Source organism: Trichomycterus rosablanca, chromosome 12, assembly GCF_030014385.1.
Source record: "Trichomycterus rosablanca isolate fTriRos1 chromosome 12, fTriRos1.hap1, whole genome shotgun sequence".
NCBI lineage: Eukaryota > Metazoa > Chordata > Actinopteri > Siluriformes > Trichomycteridae > Trichomycterus > Trichomycterus rosablanca.
This window is the reverse complement of record NC_085999.1, coordinates 28,499,898-28,509,894: the sequence shown is the minus strand read 5'-3', so window position 1 is coordinate 28,509,894 and position 9,997 is coordinate 28,499,898.

Sequence of the window (9,997 nt, the reverse complement as noted above, 5' to 3'; positions counted from 1 at the left end):
TAACTGTTCAATCTTTGCGTGAATATTTGTTCCACTGTGCCCTCAGGCGATCATTTCCTTTATTTCAACACTTTTCAAAGCTGCCATAGATAAGTCCTGTTCAGTCTTAGTATGCAGGCTTGCAGCAACAAGCTCAATTAGTGCTTTTCATAAATGTTTCCATTATTGTCTGTTTCTGTGTTTCTGTACCATTTGCAGCGCACTACAGTGGGTACTTGGTACCAGCACATCCTGATTGTTACATGCAAATAAAGAGAATACTGTACGACACGCTTCTGTAAACACAGCAGGTGCGCAATTCGTATTTAGGAAATAAAGAGACCGTATTTCTAAAATAAATGAGCCATAAGACTTTGCATTGCTGGGTAAAGCGCATTGTTACGGTGTGCGGAATGCTTGTGCTTTACAGTTTGTTGATTTTCATGATGAAACAAGACAATCAGTAATCACGTTGAATTTTAAATAGACGAAATTAGGGCTGGGTGGTATGACCAAAAATTTGTATCACGGTATTTGACAAGATTCGGACGGTTTCATGCTATATCACCTGTGTGTTTTTTGTATGACTTTCCTTGTTTCTACACTCACTGTCTATTTTATCAGCTCCACTTACCGTATAGAAGTTATACCACTTTGTAGTTCTACAATTACTGACTGTAATAATAATAATAATAATACATTTTATTTATAAAGCGCCTTTCACGAGACCCAAGGCCACTGTACAATAAAAAACAATAAAAATTACAGACAGCATCAACATAAAACAGTAATGTGCATGTAAATAAAATAGATAATAATGTCATGATTAGGATAGTAATGGTATAAAAGTAGAATAAAATACAAGATAAGACAAAATTAAAACAAAACAATGAAAATGTAAGATGAAAATAAAACACTAAATAAATGATTAAGCGATTGCTCACTCATAAGTTAACTGATAGAGATGTGTTTTCAGACTAACTTTGAATAATGACAATTAATGACAGGTACGTATCTGTAGTGGGAGTTCATTCCAGAGTTTAGGGCCAGCAACACTAAAAGCTCTGTCACCTACAGAACGTAATTTTGCAGATGGAACTCACTTTTGTAAGTGAGTCAAGTATGTGGGGGCGAGGCCATGGAGAGACTTATAGACAAGCACCAGTATTTTATAATGCACTCTAAACTGTACTGGAAGCCAGTGAAGATCCCTCAGCACAGGTGTAATATGTTCCCCAGATCTTTTACGGGTCAGCACCCTGGCTGCAGAGTTTTGGACATACTGTAATCTGTTTAAAAGCCAGTTAGGGAGACCATATAACATTGCATTACAATAATCGATACGGGATGTCACAAATGCACGAATAATAGTCTCAGCAGCAGTAAAAGAAAGAAAAGGGCGAATTCTTGAAATCTTCTTAAGATGGTAAAAGGCGGTTTTGCATATATTTTTGATGTGAGGCTCAAATGACAGCCTCTGATGTAGTCCATCTGTTTCTCTGCATGCTTTGTTAGCCCCCTTTTATGCTGTTCTTCAATGGTCAGGACTCTCCCAGGACCACTACAGAGTAGGTATTACTACTGGACAGTGAGTGGACACGGTATTTAAAAACTCCAGCAGCGCTGCTGTGTCTGATCCACTCATACCAGCACAACACACACTAACACACCACCACCATGTCAGTGTCACTGCAGTGCTGCGAATGATCCACCACCTAAATGATCATTGAAGAACAGGGTGAAAGCAGGCTAAAAAGCATGCAGAAGGACAGATGGACTACAGTCAGTAATTGTAGAACTACAAAGTGCTCCTATATGGTAAGTGGAGCTGATAAAATGGACAGTGAGTGTAGAAACAAGGAGGTGGTTTTAATGTTATGGCTGATCGGTGTATGATTACAATAGTATGCGTGAAACAGGTGCATTAAATAAAATTGTTATTGTTTATTTAATATTTAAGTATTGTACAATTATCCTCAGCTCTTCCTTTAACGAATAAAATGACGTTTGCAAACCTCACTGTACAGCTTGACCACTGGTCTTTTGTAGAAAAGTGGACGGCTCTATATATCTATGCTTCAGTTTGCTTATAATGTTGGTTTAGCAACTGACCTGAAGTATTTTCTCCCTGTAAAACATACCTGGAATCCAGAGTTTTAATTACTGCTCTGAAAGCTTCGTTCTCGATTGTATATAGAAATCGTGTCCTTGCATATGTGGATTGTTACTGCGTTCAGTAAGACAGACAGGATGCCTTTATCGAAAGTTCGGTGCTGGTGAAGACGTTTGAGTAACTTGGACTGCAAAAAAGACATAGAATAAGAGTTGGGAAGAGAATGTAAAGGAGGAAGAGGATGGCCAGCAACAAGATGGATAGATACAATGAACAAGCCATTGAGAAGCCTGAAGACAGTTTGTTCTGAAGAGGAATCGAATTGATGACACTTTATTAATATTACTCGGTGGCTAAGTGGGTAGCGCTGTCGCCTCACAGCAAGAAGGTCCTGGGTTCGATTCCCAGGTGGGGTGGTCCGGGTCCTTTCTGTGTGGAGTCTGCATGTTCTCCCCGTGTCTGTGTGGGTTTCCTCCGGGTGCTCCGGTTTCCTCCCACGGTCCGAACACTTGCAAGTGAGGTGAACTGGAGATACAAAATTGTCCATGACCGTTCGAAATAAACTTGTGAACTGATGAACCTTGTGTAATGAGTAACTATCGTTCCTGTCATGAATGTCAGTGTGGAACATGACGTTAAAATGTTAATAAACAAATATATAATATTACAGTGTTTGTTATCAGAGCGGTCAGTAGGTGTGTTTGGCTGCACAAACTGCAGTGTTTTGATCATGACTACCCTCACGTCAAGCATTTCTTTTTAACCTTGGTACTAAAAAAATAAGTGCCAAGGAGATTTTGACAGTGACGTCCTCTGTATAAAAGGTCCTAATGGATCAGATCTGGAAAATATATAAAATCTGATCCAATATTGATTTAAGCGTCATGACTATCTCTGTGATACTGTGGCAGCTTGAATGCTTTTTCCATTAAGATATTCTACATTCGAGCTGCTGAATGCTAAAGCAAGCTTAAAATAGACAATATGGTCTTGCCGTCTGCAAAAACAGCCCAAACCGCATCACTCGCTTTGCCTCTTGGTAGAAAACTCTTATGATAAGGGCTTAAATAAATTAGCATATTTGTTCACCACCACAGTGCTTCTCTTTCTCAGGGAATTGTTTACTGTTTGCATTTTTAGATTTGTGGCTGAGCCCAAGTTGAATCAACCGAGGTACATGACACACTACCGAAAAAGTATTTGCAGCATGAAATCCTGACTGGCATTTAATCATTACTTTTGTATTAGTGCAAGACTAAGGTCCAGCAACTAATAAACTCACTCACTCACTTTCTTAACCGCTTATCCAATTAGGGTCGTGGGGGGTCCTATCCCAGCTTTACAATGGGCACAAGGCACACAGTAACACCCTGGACGGGGTGCCAGTCCTTCGCAGGGCAGACACACATACATACACACACACATACACACCTGTAGGGCAATTCAGTGTCTCCAATTAACCTGACTGCATGTTTTTGGACTGTGGGAGGAAAGCTCCCGGAGGAAACCCTCGCAGACACGGGGAGAACATGCAAACTCCACACAGAAAGGACCCGGACCACCCTGCCTGGGGGTCGATCCCAGAACCTTCTTGCCGTGAGGCGACAGTGCTACCCACCGAGCCACCGTGCCGCCTGCAACTAATAAACAGAATATCAATCTCATTTGGTATCTGTACTTTGATGCTAAATTGCCTATTTTTAAACGCTAAATTCTATCCAATACCCATTCATTGGTTAAGCCACCAATTGGCACCAGTACTGACACTCGGTATCAGATCACCACACCCAGAACCTTTAATCCCAACCTTCGAATCAAATTCTTCTATAAATGGTTACCAACTAATTCATGACAGGTCATGCTCGACCCTTGAACCCTTCCTAATTTGTTAGTTCTCTGCAAATGTTCACAGTTGACTGATGTCAACAGCATACCCTCCCAGCGTGTGGTTAGTCTACTAGCTGATTAACATAATCTTCTTAGGCAAATTGGCCAAGTACCCCTCCCCTCCAAAATGCAATAAATAGTCAGAGGTGACAGACATAAGTTTTAAGGCACTTGACCAACTCAAGCTGATCATCTCTGTTCTTAAATTCGTCTGCTTCTCTGCCCAGGTGACTGATCATTGGATTATAAGGTATGGTGTGGCAACAAGGTGTTAGTGTTTCATCCTTCTGTTTTGGTCACTGGATGTCAGGAGCGTTTTGGCATGTCCCAGAGACATTTTTCAAGTAGACCAGCAGGGCATTAGATGTTAAACGAAGATTCAGAGAGTAGGGTTAAAGTAACCATAGTTAAGTAAATATTTTCTTACAAAAGGATTTTTGTCAGACATAATGTAGTTACTGTTTACTTAATTTATTATCTTACACTTGCGTATGTGGTCTGGATTTCAGACACTCATTGACAAACACATCTGAAATGGCGGTAGTAGAAACAATTATATAACATTTACAGAGCTAATTTAGTGCCAACTTATTTTGTAAATATTATACAATTTGCAAACACAAGACGGTGTACAAATATAAAATGTGATTGTTGCAAATGCACATGAAACTTTTAACTAAGTTCTAATTGTCTAATACAGGGTTTTTCAAACTCTGGGTCGCGACACTTGGATGGGCCGTGAGCCAAAAAAAATCATTAAAATAAATATATTTTTAACAGGCTCACATAAACAGGATTGTTTTTAACAGGCATCATTATCATGAACGCCCCTAGTGCGGGCTTTATTACAGTGCTGCAGCTCAGATCTGTGCTGAGCCTAGTTGCTGCTGTTCAAACCTTTTATTCAGAATAATATATATATTGAAGCTGAAATGAATAGGTCAACTGCCAAGAAAAAACGACAGACTGAGACAGTGGCTACAGAAACAACTGAAAAGGTGTGCAATCTTCAATAGCAAACGGGAGAAAGTTCAGAGCTACAAGCTAATCGCGTTGCTACTGAGCCAGTCAAGGAAAAACAAAAAACGAGTGCCAGGGTCCATAAAGATAGTTTGGATTTGTAATAGGGTTGGGCGGTATGACGGTATTACGGTATACCGCGGTATTTAAAAATGTTGACGGTATTTAAAAAATGTGAAGCGCCAAATTTCTGCTTAAGGTCCACCTTGAAAACGGAGACTTTAAGATCTGCGCGCATCCACAATAAGGGAGGGGCGGGAGTTGTAGGTGGTTGGAGCTCACTGATTGGTTGTGGAGGTGCTCACTGTTTGAGGTGATAACACAAAAGCTGCCTTGCTGTCTTACTGCTTACATAGGCAGCTGCCTCAGTAGAGAGGATTCTAATAAGTCAATGACTTATTATTAGGCAAGTTATTCGAACGCGGCACTTAGACAGCGATTCCATCGGGTTTTGCTTGCTAAGCTAACAGTTTGCACCTTGCCATTCAAAACCATGGGATGGGGTGGCACAACGCGCTAGCATGTCACTATAACATCTCCGTGTACCGAATACGGTTACATTGACCGACAAGCCCGAACTTGCAAAAAAATGCAAGTTTATACAATATAATATTATCTCTCTGTATGTGTGTGTGTGTGGCGCTCACTCTTCGCGATACTGGGATTTGAATTCCGACAATAAACAGCTTTTATCATGACTAATAATAAAATTCCCCGTACTGATGTGAAGCAGAATGGGTGTATTACAGCCAATAAGAACGCCACAAAAATGAAAACATATAAATGTAATGGCTCCCAGAGATGCGACTCGGTTCATTTGAAAGAGCCGTTCAATAGAATCGGATCGCTCGCGAACGACCCATTACTAACACAGAGACGCCCCCCCCGCGGTATTTTATGAAGACGGTATGACGGTATGAAAATCGGCAATATCACCCAACCCTAATTTGTAAACTGTTCCCCTGCTTTAAGGGCGGCACGGTGCACTGTCGCCTCACAGCACGAAGGTCCTGGGTTCATCCCCAACATCATGGGGTGGTCCGGGTTCTTTATGTGTGGAGTTTGCATGTTCTCCCCGTGCCTGCGTAGGTTTCCTCCGGGTGCTCCGGTTTCCTCCCACAGCCCAAAGACCAGCGGTGCATAGTAACAAAGTAATAATACTTCGTTACAGTACTTAAGTAGTTTTTTGGAGTATCTGTACTTTACTGGAGTATAAAAAATTTCGGCAACTTTCACTTTTACTCCACTACATTTTCTAAAGAAATTGTGTACTTTTACTCCGATACATTTGACGTATACATATTCGTTACTCGTTACAACAAAATAATAATAATAAATAAGCTAAATGATGTGAGATGTGTGACAGACTGCAGCAGGTTTGGTGAATCTGCGCTTGAAAGTTAGATCGGTTTTTACACACATTAATGCGCATGTGCAAACAAAGTGAAGCGCGTCGTTCACCCAAAGACACGAAAATACCGGCATATCAGAAGCTCCCAGTTTAACACCCTGATGTTAGTTAATGATTAACAAAGTAAATTCGCTGCATTATTGTTTTTTTTATTTCTTATTATTAACATTAACATTGTTCAGATATCTAGCTTACATTTCTGATTACATTCGAACCACAGGTAGAACGTTTCACTAAATTAGTTTGGAATTAATGCAGTGCAAAACTCATGAAGACATGTCGATTTATAAAAACTCACCTGCCGACTAATATTTCTTCATGTAATTTCTGTATTACACCGGCAGAGGAAACATTCATGGTGTTGAGGAAAATGCACGTCTTTAACCCTTTAATGGTCTTCACAAGAAAATTATGTAAAAAAAAAAAGTATTTCTTTGCTTTTCCTAGTTTTCAACGTTTCCAACTTTTCATGGATGATTTTTCAGCTGCTGCTTACAGTCAGAAACAATGTTGTCTTAAAATAAGAATACCAATATTTTTTAGTTTAAAACATGCCAGTCAGGGAGTAGATACGACCCAAACAAGATTATTTAAATACAGCTTATTTTTACCCAAATATTTCAATTAAAAGTAATAGTTGAGCAGAACATTAAAGGGTTAAAAATGCCACACGTTTTGTTAAACTCTCTTGAGCTGATATATATCTATGACTTGAATGTACTACTGAAATAAAAAAATTGGGACAGTATAGAAAATGCAAATGAAATGAATGCAGTGTTTACATAGACTCTTATTCCATCGTAACCCAAAATATTTCATGTTTCGTCTGGTTAACTTTATTTAAACTCTGAACATACATAAACATACATTTTAAGCTACAACACACATTTACAACAAAAGTTGGATATGTTCAGCTAAAGTAATAAAATGTATTTAATTCTATAAATTCTTATGTTGTGAGGACCTGGATTTTCTGTAGTTGGAAGGTCGGCTCCACTGTTAAGGTGGTTTACAGGCTTAAAAGAACAATCTTCATATTTTTCAAAATTCTGACCGCTTCAGTTTATACTAACAGCATTTACTTTTACTTCTACTTTAATACTTAAGTACATTTAATATCAAATACTTTTGATACTTAAGTACATTAAACATCAGATACTTTTTGACTTTTACTCAAGTAATATTTTAAAAGGTGACTTACTTCTATCAAAGTAAATTTCTGGTAAGATACTTGTACTTTTACTCAAGTGTGGACTTCAGGTACTTTATACACCACTGCCAAAGACATGCTATGGAGGTGAATTGGATACACTAAATTGTCCATGACTGTGTTTGATGTAATCTTGAGAAGTGATGAACCTTGTGTAATAAGTTACTACTGTTCCTGTCATGAATGTAACCAAAAGTGTAAAACATGACGTTAAAATCCTAACAAACAAACAAACAAATCCCCTGCTCTAAAAGTGTTGCCCTGTCTTGTTGTGAACCACAATGGGACCAGATCATACATAGCAAACAGGCCCATCCTTCTCATTAAGTAAGTGGATTTTGTTTTGTGATTTAGTAAACACACACACATATATATATATAATTTATTTATTTATGTTGCCTGGGTCGCGTGAAAAAATCATGGACAAAATGTGGGTCACCAGAAAAAAAGGTTGAAAAACCCTGGTCTAATACACTGCATTTAACAAACTAGTATGTCTTGTTTCCAAACTGCTCACCTTACTACGTAATAAAATCTTGTAAGGTGTACCCACAGCACCACCTACTGTTCAGGGGTGATGTATTTGTACAAGGGCAGTGAGTAATTGTGAGAAAATCTCGACACATGTTGTAGGGCGCTCAGTGGTAAAACGTGCTAGCACACCAGAGCTGACATTTCGAACTCGTCGGTTCGAAACTGAGCTCTGCCATCCGTCAGGCTGGGCGTCTACACGAACAATGATCGGCTGTTGTTCATGAGCAGGATGCCGGAGGGGACCTCGTAACTGATGCAGTTACGACCTCTGCTGGCTGCTTGATGAGTCGAGGGATAATGTGGCTTTCCACAATTGAAATTGCCTCGTGCAGGTGAAAAGATGCAGTTGGTTACTGCACACTTGTCGGAGGGGCTGTGTGTTAGTCAGGGCTCTTATCAACCAGGGTGCAAAAGTAAGTGCTTATGCAAAAGTCATATGATTCACAAATGTCATTTGTGGAACTGATTATACCTGTTTGCCAATCATGACATGAAAATATTTGAATATCATGCTTTATTTCATCGCTTTTGTGTCTTTGTAAAATGTCATATTTGTTAAGAGCAATGTATTATGTATTTAAAAGTCACATAGACATTTATAGTAATCGCGTTTTGTATTTGTAAAGCACACTGTCTTAGGTATCCGTGTTTGTTTGCAAATTGTACGATATTTGAAGAATCTTTGTTTATTTACAAGGTTTCTTTCGGCTGTATTCACACTGGTGCTATAAGGTTAAAAACTGCCAAGCTGTGGTGTTTTTCTTTGCATCAAACCTTGTTTTGTTACTGTCTGCACCTGAAATGAACTTACTGCTGGTTGTCAGCTTGCTTCAGGAGGTTCCTCCTAAGTATCATTGTTTTTTGCTGATTTAATGTGCAGTACTGTGAATGTTTTGGACTGTTAAGTGTTATTTCTGGGCGGCTGTCTCAGGGTGTGTCTGTTTAGTTTAAGGGTTGCTCTGTGTTAAGGGATCAGGTTTATCTGGGCTTTGTACTTACAGCTCCTCCAGGTGGTACTTCAAACAGCGTTTTGCCATGTACGTACATTAAAATGAAACATAATTAAATGTAGTTTATTTGATGTTAGTCATTTTAAGTTGGCACAAGAAAGCTTTTAGTATTTCTATGTAAATACATTTTTGTTGGCATACAGTTCACATCCCATTTTCCAATGTTGGAGTCTTTCTAAGGTTCACCACTTAGCACATTTGCTGTAAACAAAAAACCTTGCAATATTCAAACATGATAAAGCTAAATTATCATGATTACTGATTATTAAATCAGATACACCTGTTGAGAATAAAGATGTTAGAAACTGTAAGGATCTGTTGTTTTAAAAGGGTTCTTTCAAAAAGTTTCTGCACTTTTTAAACTCGATTTATTAATCGAGTCACATTCCGATGAAATTTTAAAACAAATCCCACATTAAATAAATAAATGAATAATATAAATGAAGAAAGTATCCTCACATAAATACATTTGGCTGGAAAATTCCGAACCTGGCAACCCTGTAGTGACGTCAACCAGGCGAGGTAAATAGCGCCAGTGGCCTCAGCTGTTTAAAGTGAATATCGATTCATTATACATGTAAACCCATTTGAATCATTACACATGTGAATTGATTTTTAACTGTCTTGTGGTGCATCGTTACATCCCTAATACATCCAGTTGTATCTTTTCTCTACGACTGGAGACCCTTACCCAGACGAAGGAACCTAACCATGCCCCATCTGACACGTGTTCACGCAGGGCAGTGTAGCGTACGGAGTCATGCACTGCTTTCCGTTATTCACTATCTCTGTGCAGGCGCTTCAGCCAGCCAGCAGAGGCTGCGATTGCAACA